This window comes from Mesoplodon bidens (assembly GCF_964165515.1).
Source record: "Mesoplodon bidens genome assembly, chromosome: 3".
Classification (NCBI taxonomy): Eukaryota; Metazoa; Chordata; class Mammalia; order Artiodactyla; family Ziphiidae; genus Mesoplodon; species Mesoplodon bidens.
In genome coordinates this window covers 21,125,258-21,140,733 of record NC_138178.1, presented here as the reverse complement: position 1 = coordinate 21,140,733, position 15,476 = coordinate 21,125,258, and positions in this window count along the sequence as shown.

Here is a 15,476-nt window from a genome sequence, read left to right as displayed (position 1 = left end):
CCTGAGGCCACCAGAAGCTGGGGCGACACCAGGTGTTCCCTCTCAGTCCTCAGGAGAAACCAACCTCGCCGACACTGTGATCTCAGACTTCCAGCCTCCAGAACTGTGAGACAATAAATTTCTGTTGTTTAAGCTGCTCTGCTTGTGGTATTTTGTTACGGCAGCCCCAGGAAACTAATACGTTATTATTTCCGGAAGACTTGAAGTGCCCTGCAGCTGAAGTTCTAAGCGAGAGTCTTTTCAGTCTCCGGCAGGGGTTGTATCTCAAGCAAAATAAGAACTGGAGGTCATGATCTCAAACTTGCTGCCTTTGGATCAATGTTTCTGGGGTCTTAAAGCTCCCAGCTAAGGTTGAGAACCATTGGGAAAGTGTAGGTTCTGAAGTCAGCCATAAGTGAGCTGAAACCACTGCTCCACCATTTAATGGTCGTGCTACTTTGGGCTTGAATTTATTTCCTCATTTGTAAAACAAGATCAGTAATACTACGTGCTTCATAGTGTTTTCTGTGAACATTAAAAGAGATAAATGCATGTAAAATGTTTGTACCATGTTGTTATCAAGAATAAAAATGTCGTTTGAACAGGGATCTACTGTATAGCACAGGGAACTATATTCAATATCTTGTAATAACCTATAATGGAAAAGAATCTGAAAAAGTATATATATATATATATACAAACATATATACACATGTATATGTGTGTGCGTATATATATATTTATATGTATACATAAAACTGAATAACTTTGCTGTACACCTGAAACTAACACAACATTATAAATAAACTATACTTCAATTTAAAAAATTTCCCTTCAGACTGTCTACTTAGGGATTTCTGGTTATGTTGGGTGTTTAGAAGGGGCAATATAAAGGACCCTAAGCTATCACATGACAAAAGCACACAGTTGGCCAATATAAAACTTAGGTCTTTACGATGAGAAGTCTTTAATCACACCTTGTGACTCATCTGGGAGGGAAAAAAAATCCCTATAAAGGGTTGCTTCATCTAAAAAGAAGTTACAGAGCAGAAACCCTTGAAATATTTCTGCATTTTTCGGTCTGCTATGACAAGTGTTTTATACTCTGTGATTCAACTCAAAGAATGGAAATCAAGTTAGCAGAAAACAAATGGCCTAACCTTGTTTTCAAGAGGTCACAAGGAAGTAAGGAGAGGATTGGGGAAATGCATTTCCGTACTGATCAGGGAGTCTGCCAGCTCACTTGAAAGGTGCTACAGGAATAAGCAACATTCTACGATTAAGCAAAGTGAAATCATAAACATAGTGAATTTAACCCATCTGCACCCTCTGCCCCTACAGGGAATATTTTCTACCTCTTTTGGTCTTTATTTGCGTATAAGGATTATGTTATTAAAACACACACAGACACACACACACACACATTAAAAGAAAGGCTATAGAGTAATCTACCCCCATTTTCATAGCAAACTCGTCATCTCAGAAAACCATTTTCGAGTTTTCAAGTGAGTGATTTGTGACACCTATTTTGTAGAGAGAAAGCACGGACAAAACGGGGCAAGAAATACATTATGTGGATTGTGTTATAACTTTAACATGTGTTAAATATTCAGTTATAAAAAGTTCCCCCTTGCATTTGTAATTATAAACTGACATATTCATTTAAACACTGTCAACAAGAAGTCAGAATTCTCACTTTTTAATGCTTCAGTGGGAAGAAAGCCCTTAAGGTTTGATATCACACATTTAAAAAAAATTCTCATTTTAAAGGTTATAGCAAGCCTTTCTTTGAAAATGAATTACACTATTACACTATTTCCTGGTCCAATAATGTCAGCCTAATAGCTAGGATACACTTGTTTTTATGCTATACTAATTTGAACAATTTTCATTTTCTCTTTTTATTTAATACTTTACAAAATACAACATGCTTCCAATAAAATAGAGGAATTAGAAAAAAACAATAGCTGGTTAAAAATGAAATCCATATCTTTCTGTTTTCCCAATTTTCATAAAATTCAAGCTTTATAAACAAGACAAATGGTCAAACAAGCTTGTTTCCAAGAAGCCTCACCCTTTAAACATAAGATACCCGGACAGGGAGGTGTATAAAGATTACTGTGTGTGTGCAGCAGTGATTCTGTAATTAATTTGTTTTGAGCTTTGTGAAAAGCATTCTTTGTCCTTATATAAAGAGAGGGCTTTGTAGTTGTTGACAGTTATTTTATCATAACCCTCAATCTACTGAGCCTATTATATTCTTTTTTCCTAGATTGAGTACTGAACTTAGTGCTACATTCCTTTTGCTTTTTTTAACCCCCTTTTGTAAGGTGACTATCCAGAAAAGCATGTGCTGAGAGATGGCACGGCAGTGCTAACAAACCTTAGAGCTTTCTTTTCTGTTTTAAAAGCCATGCCTCTCCAAACAGTTATGGACTGTCCTAATATTTGAAATAATAAGACACTTTGGCCAGTGAACTGCCAAAATTGGACCATCGATGGTCTCTACCACTAGATTAGAAAATTGCTTAACATTGCCTAACTGTAATTGAAAAGGATGGATATGATTTAAAGGAGAAAAGAACGCAGTTGAAATTATGCCAAAAATGATTAGGGTAAGCCACAAGAGAGTGAAAAATGAGACAAATTTTTAGACCCCTGTTTTTGAAAGAATTTTCCAGCAGCTTACAAATAATGATTTAAAAAAAAAAGAAAGGAAGGAAATAATGATTTCATAAATAAGGGCATTATCTATAACCATGTAGATAGGTGGACATATTTAGACATACAAGATCAGAGACAAACTTCAAAATAGGACCCTTCATTTGTTTTTTTTAACTATATCTCCTAAAAGGATTACTAAAGGGATAAAATAACATGAGGAGGTCATAGTTTACTGATTATAAAAAAAATACATGGAGAGAACTTAGAAAATAGAAAAGGTATGAAGAAAATAAAATTAAAATGATTGAAATTATGCTAATAACTGTATTTTTGTGTATTTCTTTCCAGCTTTTGCATTCCTGTACATAAGTGTGATTGTTGGTAGTCACAAACCTGAAGCTTCTCAATGTGTTTTGTCTGGTCCTCACAGTGTGTTATGAAACATACATGAAATCTTATACACTGTGTGTGTGTATAATCTTAAGTCAAATGAAGTTTAAGAACTGACATTTGGGCTCAACTCTGCCATGGCAAGAATAGATTGGGTGGGACTCCTGCCCTCAGAGGGCTCCTCTCTCCTGCTAGCCACACTCCCCACTCTGAGTGCTCTTCCTTAATGTGATGCTGAATTTCCATCGCCGGTAACTACACATCCTTACAGTAGAGATATATTGTTCTGTGCCTGGTCTTCAATAAGAGTGGGAAAAAAGAAAGATGGACGACAGAGGAAGGAAAGATAATTGCAAAAGAAAAAGCTAGACCAAGTAGGCTGAATGTTTTCGGAAAATCTGGAGAAAGAAAGATTGTTGCATTTTCGTAGGGGTCTTCTTTTCTAGCTTTACTCACTGTGATACTTCTGTGGACTTTTGGCAATTAAGTTTACAATCCCTGGTAGCAAAACAAAATATTGATAATACATGATAGACAACATGCTATGCCCTGCCTTTTTCTCTTATTTTATTTTTAAAGTCTTTCAAAGTTATTCCACCAAAACATGGTTTTAATGGCTTCATAATATACCACCTTATAGTTATAACATTGTATGCATATATATATTTTAATGTACCTTAAATTGCTGGACATTTAGGTTGCCTCTAATAGTTTATTAATATAATTAGTACTGCAATGAATATCCTTCTATGTAAATCATAAAAACAAAAACTTTTAGAAGTGAAATTTCTGAGTCAAATGGTAGGAATATTTTTAAAATTTTTGACACGTAATTCCAAATTGCCTTCTGGACAACAATTTAAACATTCACCAGCCATATAGCTATATATAAGTGGGCTCTTTTAATTATACCTCATTTGGCCATTACATATAGTCATTTAAAGGTATTTACCAGTTTGATGGGTAAAGCACTGTATTTTATTTTACCTTACATTTCTTTGATTCTTTCAGAAATTTTATATGCATATTTTCAGTTGAATTTCTTCTTTGGTACATTTTCTGTTTGGGCATTTGCCCACATTTTTTTCTATCATTGTATCTACAGAGTTTTGCTCTGTTATAAATGCATATATGTTTCTTAACACATTTTTTTTTTTTTTTTTTTTTTTTTTTTTTTTTGCGGTACGTGGGCCTCTCACTGTTGTGGCCTCTCCCATTGCGGAGCACAGGCTCTGGACGCGCAGGCTCAGCGGCCATGGCTCACGGGCCCAGCCGCTCTGCGGCATGTGGGATCTTCCCGGACCGGGGCACGAACCCGTGTCCCCTGCATCGGCAGGCGGACTCTCAACCACTGCGCCACCAGGGAAGCCCTCTTAACACATTTTTGACTGGAGATATATTACAGCCACAGGCGTTAGTTTCTGCAGAAACCCCCAGTCAATAATGTGTTAATTTGTCTTTCATATTCTAATGTTACGTATGATGTTTTTGATAAATGGATTTTTATGGACTCAAATGTAAAACTTTAATTCATATTTTTTATAACTGCTTTTACTTAAAATTTTTCCTTTATAATTACCTAAAAACAGAGAAATTATCAAGACAAAGATTCGTCTCCCCTATATTTTCCTCTAATTTTCTGTGGTTTCACTTTTTATATCTAGTTCTTCAATCTGTCTGGTATTTATTTTGGTTTCTGATACAAATTGAGGGTCTGATATTTTTACCTCCATAGAGGTCCCACTGTTTTTTCAAAAGACATTACTTCAGTAATTATTCCAGTCTCTCTGTTACATTTTCACCATCATCTATTAGTTTTTCTATTCAAGGAATAATATAATACTGAGGGCCAAATTCTGTTCCAGTGATGCCTTTGTTAAATTTTGTGCCATTGTTTGTGCCATTCTATCATTGTTGTTGTCTAGATATGTTTTCTTTCCTTCCTACATTTTCCCCTTTGGGAATATCTCCTTCATAATTGTACTTACATGCATGTAGGTTTTGATTTATACATGGCAAACAATAATTCCCCTCTGGACTCTGGAAATGCTTGTATGGTTTTTGTTGCCTACACACTCAGAGACTTTTGATCCTTTTGTAAGCTCTTGTAGAGTATGTATAAATGATCCATAGATGAGGGTTAGAGCTGGGGTTGTCTTCTCCTATAAAGGAGCAATTCAGGGTGGATGTTTACAAAGGAAAGTACAAAGGCAACTGAGTGGTCATTAGTTATATTACTATAGAGTTATTTAGAAAGGACACTGAAAGAAGTGGTTTCTAAAGGGAGGTGAATGGATATTCAGTGAATCTTCAGTGATCTAAGAATAAAATGATGGTTTCCACCTTCTGTCTTGATCTATAAATTAAATATGTTCACGGGAGAGTTTTATTTAAATCACAATGCTCATTAATTGTCCAGTTGAATTACATTTATGATTTGAAAAATGCTTTGCCCTTCTTTCTGATGGTCCATTAGAAGATGCCCCTTAGGTTTGGAATGAGAGGGTGACTGGAAAACCAGACCACTTGGTTTCAAATTTTGCTTCTGCCGGCTACTCGCTACAGTCATCATTTACCCTCTCTGAGCTTTAGTTTCCTCATCTGTAAAACGAAGATAAAAATAGAGTTTGCCTCATAGGTTGTTATGAGGATTGAGTGACTTAATTTTTGTACATCCTTTAGAACAGTGGCTAGGACATAGTAAGTGCTATGTGTTTATTAAATTAATATTCTTTTCCATTTTCACTTCTAAGCCCTTCTACTTATAGCTATGCCAACTGTTTAGTGATTTAAAACACTGCTCAAGCACACTAGGGGAAATTAACTACATTAGGAACCCTTCAAAATATTTTATAATCTAAATGATCTTTTGGGGAATACATTTGGATTTTCATATACTGAGATATCTTAAATTGTAGCAAATCGACAGTGGTGATTTGTTTTCCTTTCGCTATCGTAGAATAAAATAGGAACTAGAGGAAGCAATTAGAAAGGTGTCACAGGCAAGGACTAATTTCCAAACCTGGCAGTCAACAAAGAATTATTTTCAATGAAATCGAGTCCCACTTTTTAAAGCATGAGTGTAATTATAAATGATTTTTTAAATTTCTCATTAAATGGTGACTTTAAGAATGTTTGGCATCCGGTGGCTAAGTTAATTGATTTTAATTTTTTATGTTTTACTAGAATAGCTTATTTTTTATTAATTAATTAATTAATTTTTGGCTGTATTGGGTCTTCGTTGCTGTGCGTGGGCTTTCTCTAGTTGTGGCGAGTGGGGGCTACTCTTTGTTGCGGTGCACAGGCTTCTCATTGCAGTGGCTTCTCTTGTTGTGGAGCACGGGCTCTAGGCATGTGGGCTCCAGCAGTTGTGGCACGCAGGCTCAGTAGTTGTGGCTCATGGGCTTAGTTGCTCCGCGGCATGTGGGATCTTCCTGGACCAGGGCTCGAACCTGTATCCCCTGCATTGGCAGGTGGATTCTTAACCACTGTGCCACCAGGAAAGTCCCAAATAGCTTATTTTTTATCTTTTCATCAACAGTATAAATGGACATAATTTCCATTTGCCTTAGATCATATATGGCTTGGTTCAGTACAGGTCCTAAAACTATTCTTTGAAAGTCTGTAGATTTTGTTTTTTATTGTTGTTGAATACTTTTCACCAGTATTCCTCAGACTGTGAAAAGCAGACCAACGCAGGTCTGTGGCTTGTTTGTTTTTTAACAATTAGGAGTAAGAGTTTGGATATGCATAGCAATTTTACAGAGTAATTTTATATCTATTAATCCAATAATTTTTAAAATTGGGGTTTATACTTTGTATGATTCTGCTTTATTTTTTTCTAGTTGTTCAATTTTATTGTATTTTACAAAAATACTGGTCTACAACATATTGGAAATTAAAAAAGAAAAAGAAAGGAACATGGTGCTTCAGCATGGTGAAAAGCCTTACCTAGTTAGAAAAATGGGAAAGTGCTTTGGCATGCTAATGGATCATTTGATTGCCAAATAAACACTTTATGCAATCAATCAATTATCAATCAGTATTTTTTGTAGTTACTACTTTGAATTAAATTAACAAGTTATTAAGTATTTAAATCTGTGTCTTCAAGTAAATTTGTTGCACACTTAATTCCACGTAGGTCTGCTGTTTTTAAGTTGGGGATAATACTGGGCAGCTTATCTTTTTCTCTGATCCCTAGGCGGAATTCCTGGTTAGGCAGTCCTTCATAAGCAGAAGTTGACATTGTTTCATTGACTGGAAACTTGACACTTGTGTTTGACTTTCTTCTAAAACTCAGTTTTGCCTCTTAAAAAGCAGTGAGGAGTCCTGTCTTGAAGCACACAAACACCAGAGTAATCTGAAATTGCCATTGAAAGAAAAAACAAAACCGAAAAAAAGATAATAGGATCAACGCTGCAGGTTTTATTTCCTGGCCTGAGCTACAGGGACTGTCTGAACAATACATCTTTTTTCTGGGCATCCCTTTGTCCCGCTTGCTGGGAGCCGTGAGTGCTAACAAAGCAGACTGGAAATTAAAAGAAGGACATTACACAGCTTTAAAAATCACATCTTCTGTGGCAGTACAGGAGTTAAAGCTTGAATTTTTTTTTTTTTTTTTTTTCCCCACTCTATGGCCAAATTTGGCCTGTGATGCCTTTGAATGGCATGAAAAGCTGCTGGCTGGGTGTGAGTCTTCTCCCCTCTCTTCCTTTCTCACTTTTAAAATATGCCTGGCAGAGAGTCAGCCCTCCCCTCCCCCTGCTTTAATCCATTTTGCCCTCCTGTTCAGCTGACTAAGAAAGACTCCAAATGAGAAAAAGCATTACTTCCCAATTTTTAAGAGGACTTTTACACCACTAGAAAATATTCAGTACATATGTAGACCCTGAATAACACATTTGGTCTTTCCCTCTACTTAGCAGGTTTTGTAGCTCTCTCTTCAGAGACCCTTTAGAATTTTTTTAGTTTCCATAATAGCAATTTTTTTTTAGTGTCCCATAATAGCAATTCTCCAATCATTGATGAGGGACCAAAACACATATCTTTGTTCATAGACTTTTCATTGTATCAGGTGTTCGGAGCTAAACACAAAAGCACTTGAAATTCCATTAAAGTTACATTCATTTCTTAAAAAAAAAAGAAACCCCCACCATCTTTGGAAGTTGGTCTCTGTAGACCTTGCTAATGTAAGGATATGTACAAGACACATTTTACGTAACTGAAGATTAATAGTTAACTGTTTCAGGTGCAGATTTTGTACAGTAGGAGCTGATGCTTGCTGGGTGCAAAAACAAGAGGACACAGCAACTGTGTTATCTGCCAAGTCACTCTGTATAAAATAAATATAATATAGAGATGCTCCCAAATTTTACAAAATGTCAGCTTTGGTGCTTCTGAACATATCAATGTTACCAACACTTAAAAGTGTAGTCAACTTGCCAGTCTTGAGACAAGAAGGGTGCCTGGCACTTTCTAATTTCCAACATTGGAAGATACAGGCATTCTCGCATCATATCACTGCTTTGTTGAGAAAGCAACCTCAAATGGGGCTTTTTATGTTTGACTTATAATACATAAGACAGTAAAGATGCTTTAAGAACATTTCAGTAAATGCATTTTGATGCCTGGTTGTCAGGGAGGAAGAAAACTTTCCTCCACCCTTCTAGGTTCTTCTGGCTGGTCCAAGAATTTAATTAACATGAAACAGATTAACAGGAGAAAATAGAATTTAATTCTGCATGTATGGGAATTACATGTACATGAGAGGGTCAGAGACAGAAAAGTAAAATGAGGCTTATATGCCATCCTGAGCTAGGGAATGGGATGGGGCCTGGGGCTTCCAAGGACAGGAGGGCCATTCACAGGATGATAAGAAGAGCACATGTCTGGTAATTAGATGTTTGCCCTGCCATATAGATGAGGCCACTTAGATAAAATGTATCTCTGGTAATAATTATTTTTCTAGGAAAAATCCCCAATTTAAATTCTTCTAGGTAGTTGAAGGATGGGCAGTAGTGTCTCCTTAGCTTGTGGGGTCTTGATTGCCTTTAACTCAAAATAATCCACATCCTAGGGAGGCCTGTTCTGAACCCCGACATAGCCAATGACATCAGGGTGCCTTTACAGACCTCATAAATGAAAACTAATCATCACAGTGATGTTGCTCTTTTTATTTAAAAGTCAAATCAATAGCTAGTGGCAAGCAGCCACATAGCACAGGGAGATCAGCTCGGTGCTTTGTGACCAACTAGAGGGGTGGGATAGGGAGGGTGGGAGGGAGGGAGGCACAAGAGGGAAGAGATATGGGGATATATGTATATGTATAGCTGATTCACTTTGTTATAAAGCAGAAACTAACCCACCATTGTGAAACAATTATACACCAATAAAGATGTTTTTAAAAAAAGTCAATCTAGCATACGGTTGCCAGATTTAGCAAGTAAAAAGGACTTATTTGCTAAATAAATCGTGAACTGACACAGGACTTAAAATGTCAGTTCAGATAAAAAGCAAATATTTTTTAGTATATGTATGTCCCATGCAATATTTGGAGGGGGCATACTTATGCTAAAAATTTCATCCTTGTGTCTCAAATCCAAATTTAACAAAGAGTACGGCATTTATCTGGTGACCCCTGTCTATCATCATTGCTATGAAAACAGTGCAAAGCTGGATCCAGTTTCCAGGGTCAAGAACAAGAGCTAGAGTCTCTGAGTTCATTGCATCCGCCAACTTGAAAACTCTGGCACATCACCAAGACCATGGAAGCTTCTTCTACAGAAGTAGAATGTATTTCCAATCAGTCATTTCAGTTTCTTAAAGGGAGAGAGAGCACCAACATCCGAATTACAGGGGTCCCAGAAGAAGAAGAGAAAAAGAAAGGGACTGAGAAAATATTTGAAGAGATTATAGTTGAAAACTTCCCTAATATGGGAAGGAAATACTCAAGTCCAGGAAGCACAGAGAGTCCCATACAGGAAAAATCCAAGGAGAAACACGCCAAGACACATATTAATCAAACTATCAAAAATTAAATACAAAGAAAAAATATTAAAAGCAGCAAGGGAAAAACAACAAATAACATACAAGGGAATCCCCATAAGGTTAACAGCAGATCTTTCAGCAGAAACTCTGCAAGCCAGAAGGGAGCGGTAGGACATATTTAAAGTGATGAAAGGGAAAAACGTACAACCAAGATTAACCACCAAGGATCTCATTCAGATTTGAGGGAAAATTAAAACCTTTACAGACGAGCAAAAGCTAAGAGAATTCAGCACCACCAAACCAGCTTTACAACAAATGCTAAGGGATCTTCTCTAGGCAGGAAACACAAGAGAAGGAGAAGACCTACAATAACAAACGCAAAACAATTACGAAAATGGTAATAGGAACATACATATCGATAATTACCTTGAATGTAAATGGATTAAATGCTGCAACTGAAAGACATAGACTGGCTGAATGGATACAAAAACAAGATTTGTACATATGCTGTCTACAAGACACCCACTTCAGACCTAGGGACATATACAGACTGAAAGTGAGGGGATGGAAAAAGATATTCCATGCAAATGGAAATCAAAAGAAATCTGGAGTAGCAATTCTCATATCAGACAAAATAGACTTTAAAATAAAGACTATTACAAGAGACAAAGAAGGACACTACATAATGATCAAGGGATCAATCCAAGAAGAAAATATAAAAATTATAAATATATATGCACCCAACATAGGAGCACCTCAATACATAAGGCAAATGCTAACAGCCATAAAAGGGGAAATCGACAGTAACACACTCATAGTAGGAGACTTTAACACCCCACTTTCAGCAATGGACAGATCATCCAAAATGAAAATAAATAAGGAAACACAAGCTTTAAATGATACATTAAACAAGATGGACTTAATTGATATTTATAGGACATTCCATCCAAAAACAACAGAATACACTTCCTTCTCAAGTGCTCATGGAACATTCTCCAGGATAGATCATATCTTGGTTCACAAATCAAGCCTTGGTAAATTTAGGAAAATTGAAATCGTATCAAGTATCTTTTCCAGCCACAATGCTATGAGACTAGATATCAATTACAGGAAAAAATCTGTAAAAAAAAAAAAAAAACACATGGAGGCTAAACAATACACTACTTAATAACCAAGAGATCACTGAAGAAATCAAAGAGGAAATCAAAAATACCTAGAAACAAATGACAGTGAAAACACAACGACCCAAAACCTATGGGATGCAGCAAAAGCAGTTCTAAGAGGGAAGTTTATAGCAATACAACCCTACCTTAAGAAACAAGAAACATCTCAAATAAACAACCTAACCGTATACCTAAAGCAATTAGAGAAAGAAGAACAAAAAAAACCCAAAGTTAGCAGAAGGAAAGAAATCATAAAGATTGGCTCAGAAATAAATGAAAAAGAAATGAAGAAAACAATAGCAAAGATCAATAAAACTAAAAGCTGGTTCTTTTTTTCTTTTTTCTCTTTTTTTGTGTGGTACGTGGGCCTCTCACTCTTGTGGCCTCTCCCATTGTGGAGCACAGGCTCCAGACGTGCAGGCTCAGCGGCTATGGCTCACGGGCCCAGCCGCTCCGCAGCATGTGGGATCTTCCCAGACCAGGGCACGAACCCGCATCACCTTCATCGGCAGGTGGACTCTCAACCACTGCGCCACCAGGGAAGCCCAAAGCTGGTTCTTTGAGAAGGTAAACAAAATTGATAAACCACTAGCCAGACTCATCAAGAAAAAAAAGGGAGAAGACTCAAATCAATAGAATTAGAAATGAAAAAGGAGAAGTAACAACTAACACTGAAGAAATAGAAAGGATCATAAGAGATTACTACAAACAACTATATGACAATGAAATGTAGAACCTGGAAGAAATGGACAAATTCTTAGGAAAGCACAACCTTCTGAGACTGAACCAGGAAAAAATAAAAAATATAAACAGACCAATCACAAACACTGAAATTGAAACTGTGATTAAAAATCTTCCAACAAACAAAAGTCCAGGAGCAGATAGCTTCACAGGCGAATACTAACAAACATTTAGAGAAGAGTTAACACCTATCCTTCTCAAACTCTTCCAAAATATGGCAGAGGGAGGAACACTCCAAAACTCATTCTATGAGGCCACCATCACCCTGATACCAAAACCAGACAAAGATGTCACAAAGAAGGAGAACTACAGGCCAATATCACTGATGAACATAGATGCAAAAATCCTCAACAAAATACTAGCAAACAGAATCCAGCAGCACATTAAAAGGATCAAACACCATGAGCAAGTGGGGTTTATCCTAGGAATGCAAGGATTCTTCAATATATGCAAATCAATGAATGTAATACACCATATTAACAAGCTGAAGAATAAAAACCACTTGATCATCTCAATAGATGCAGAAAAAGCTTTCGACAAAATTCAATACCCATTTATGATAAAAACCCTACAGAAAGTAGGCGTAGAGGGAACTTTTCTCAACATAATAAAGGCCACATATGACAATCCCACAGCCCACACCGTCCTTAATGGTGAAAAACTGAAACCATTTCCACTAAGATCAGGAACAAGACAAGGTTGCCCACTCTCACCACTATTATTCAACATTGTTTTCGAAGTTTTAGCCACAGCAGTCAGAGAAGAAAAAGAAATAAAAGGAATCCAAATTGGAAAAGAAGTAAAGCTGTCACTGTTTGCAGATGATATGATACTATACATAGAGAATCCTAAAGATGCTACCAGAAAACTACTAGAGCTAATCAATGAATTTGGTAAAGGAGCAGGATACAAAATTAATGCACAGAAATCTCTTGCATTCCTATACACTAATGATGAACAATTTGAAAGAGAAATTAAGGCAACACTCCCATTTACCATTGCAACAAAAGAATAAAATACCTAGGAATAAACCTATCTAAGGAGACAAAGGACCTGTATGCAGAAAATTATAAGACACTGATGAAAGAAATTAAAGATGATACAAACAGCTGGAGATATACCATGTTCTTGGATTGGAAGAATCAACATTGTGAAAATGACTATACTACCCAAAGCAATCTACAGATTCAGTGCAATCCCTATCAAACTACCACTGGTATTTTTCACAGAACGAGAACAAAAAATTTCACAATTTGTATGGAAACACAAAAGACCCCGAATAGCCAAAGCAATCTTGAGAAAGAAAAATGGAGCTGGAGGAATCAGGCTCCTGGACTTCAGACTATACTACAAAGCTACAGTAATCAAGACAGTATGGTACTGGCACAAAAACAGAAATATAGATCAATGGAACAGGATAGAAAGCCAAGAGATAAACCCATGCACACATATGGTCAGCTTATTTTTGATAAAGGAGGCAAGAATATACAATGGAGAAAAGACAGCCTCTTCAATAAGTGGTGCTGGGAAAACTGGACAGCTACATGTAAAAGAATGAAATTAGAACACTCCCTAACACCATACACAAAAATAAACTCAAAATGGATTAAAGACTTAAATGTAAGGCCAGACACTATCAAACTCTTAGAGGAAAACATAGGCAGAACACTCTATGACATAAATCACAGCAAGATCCTTTTTGACCCACCTCCTAGAGTAATGAAAATAAAATCAGAAGTAAACAAATGGGACCTAATGAAACTTAAAAGCTTTTGCACAGCAAAGGAAACCATAAACAAGACAAAAAGACAGCCCTCAGAATGGGAGAAAATATTTGCAAATGAAGCAACTGACAAAGGATTAATCTCCAAAATTTACAAGCAGCTCATGCAGCTCAATAGCCAAAAAACAAACAACCCAATCCAAAAATAGGCAGAAGACCTAAATAGACATTTCTCCAAAGAAGATATACAGATTGCCAACAAACACATGAAAGGATGCTCAACATCACTAATCATTAGAGAAATGTAAATCCTAACTACAATGAGGTATCACCTCACACCCATCCAAGTGGCCATCATCAAAAAATCTACAAACAATAAATACTGGAGAGGGTGTGGAGAAAAGGGAACCCTCTTGCACTGTTGGTGGGAATGTAAATTGATACAGCCACTCTGGAGAACAGTATGGAGGTTCCTTAAAAAACTAAAAATAGAAATACCATAGGACCCAGCAATCCCACTACTGGGCATATACCCTGAGAAAACTATAATTCAAAAAGAGTCATGTACCACAATGTTCACTGCAGCTGTATTTACAATAGCCAGGACATGGAAGCAAACTAACTGTTCATTGACAAATGAATGGATAAAGAAGATGTGGCACATATATACAATGGAATATTACTTGGCCATAAAAAGAAACAAAATTGCATTATTTATAGTGAGGTGGACGGACCTATAGTCTGTCATACAGAGTGAAGTAAGTCAGAAGGAGAAAAACAAATACAGTATGTTAACACATATATATGGAATCTAAAAATAAACAACAAAAAAAAATGGTTCTGAAGAACCTAGGGGCAGGATGGGAATAAAGGCGCAGACCTACTAGAGAATGGACTTGAGGACATGGGGAGGGGGAAGGGTAAGCTGGGATGAAGTGAGAGAATGGCATGCACATATATACACTACCAAATATAAAATTGATTGCTAGTGGGAAGCAGCCACATAGCACAGGGAGATCAGCTTGGTGCTTTGTGACCACCTAGAAGGGTGGGATAGGGAGGGTGGGAGGGAGGGAGGGAGATGCAAGAGGGAAGAGATGTGGAGATATAGGTATATGTATAGCTGATTCACTTTGTTATAAGTCAGAAACTAACCCACTATTGTAAAACAATTATACTCCAATAAAGATGTTTAAAAAAAAAAAAAAGGGAGAGAGAGACCTTACCGGCTTGAGGAGAAGGAAAGAGCTGGCAAATAAGAAAAAGAAAAATCTGTAACAAGCAGAAGGGGAAAGAATCTTTATCAGGAAGTAACAGAATTAGGACTGAGTAAGCTTGAAACAAAATTTTCTAAAATAAAAAATAAAAAAACCATGATAATTGGATTCCTAGGAATCAGAAATTAGACAAACATAGAATGAAAAAAGAACATAAAATGTTATTTTTTTCCTTAGCAAGGTTGTGTTATTTCTGTTTGTTTTTTTTTTTTAATTCCTGACTATCAGGAAATTAGACATTTTCTTGGGAGTTGAATTTCCTGAGACATCATACGTGTCTTTCTGAAGCTCTGTTCAGTAGTTGGTCTAACTTCTGACTGATGGAGAATGCTTGTTTTCTTTCTTTGGCTACTTCACACCCAGGTGCTTCTTGTTTCTCTATAACATAAGATCTTCACCTTTGGCTTCTAGGTCATGGCCCTCAACCCATGAAAAGTCACCCGGGATGCTATATGACTGGGGTAAATTAGACACTTGCTGACTATCAGCATTTCCTGCCTAGGTCTGGTGTGAAATGCAGATTCTTTGGCTCCTGCTCTTGTCTCTTCACTG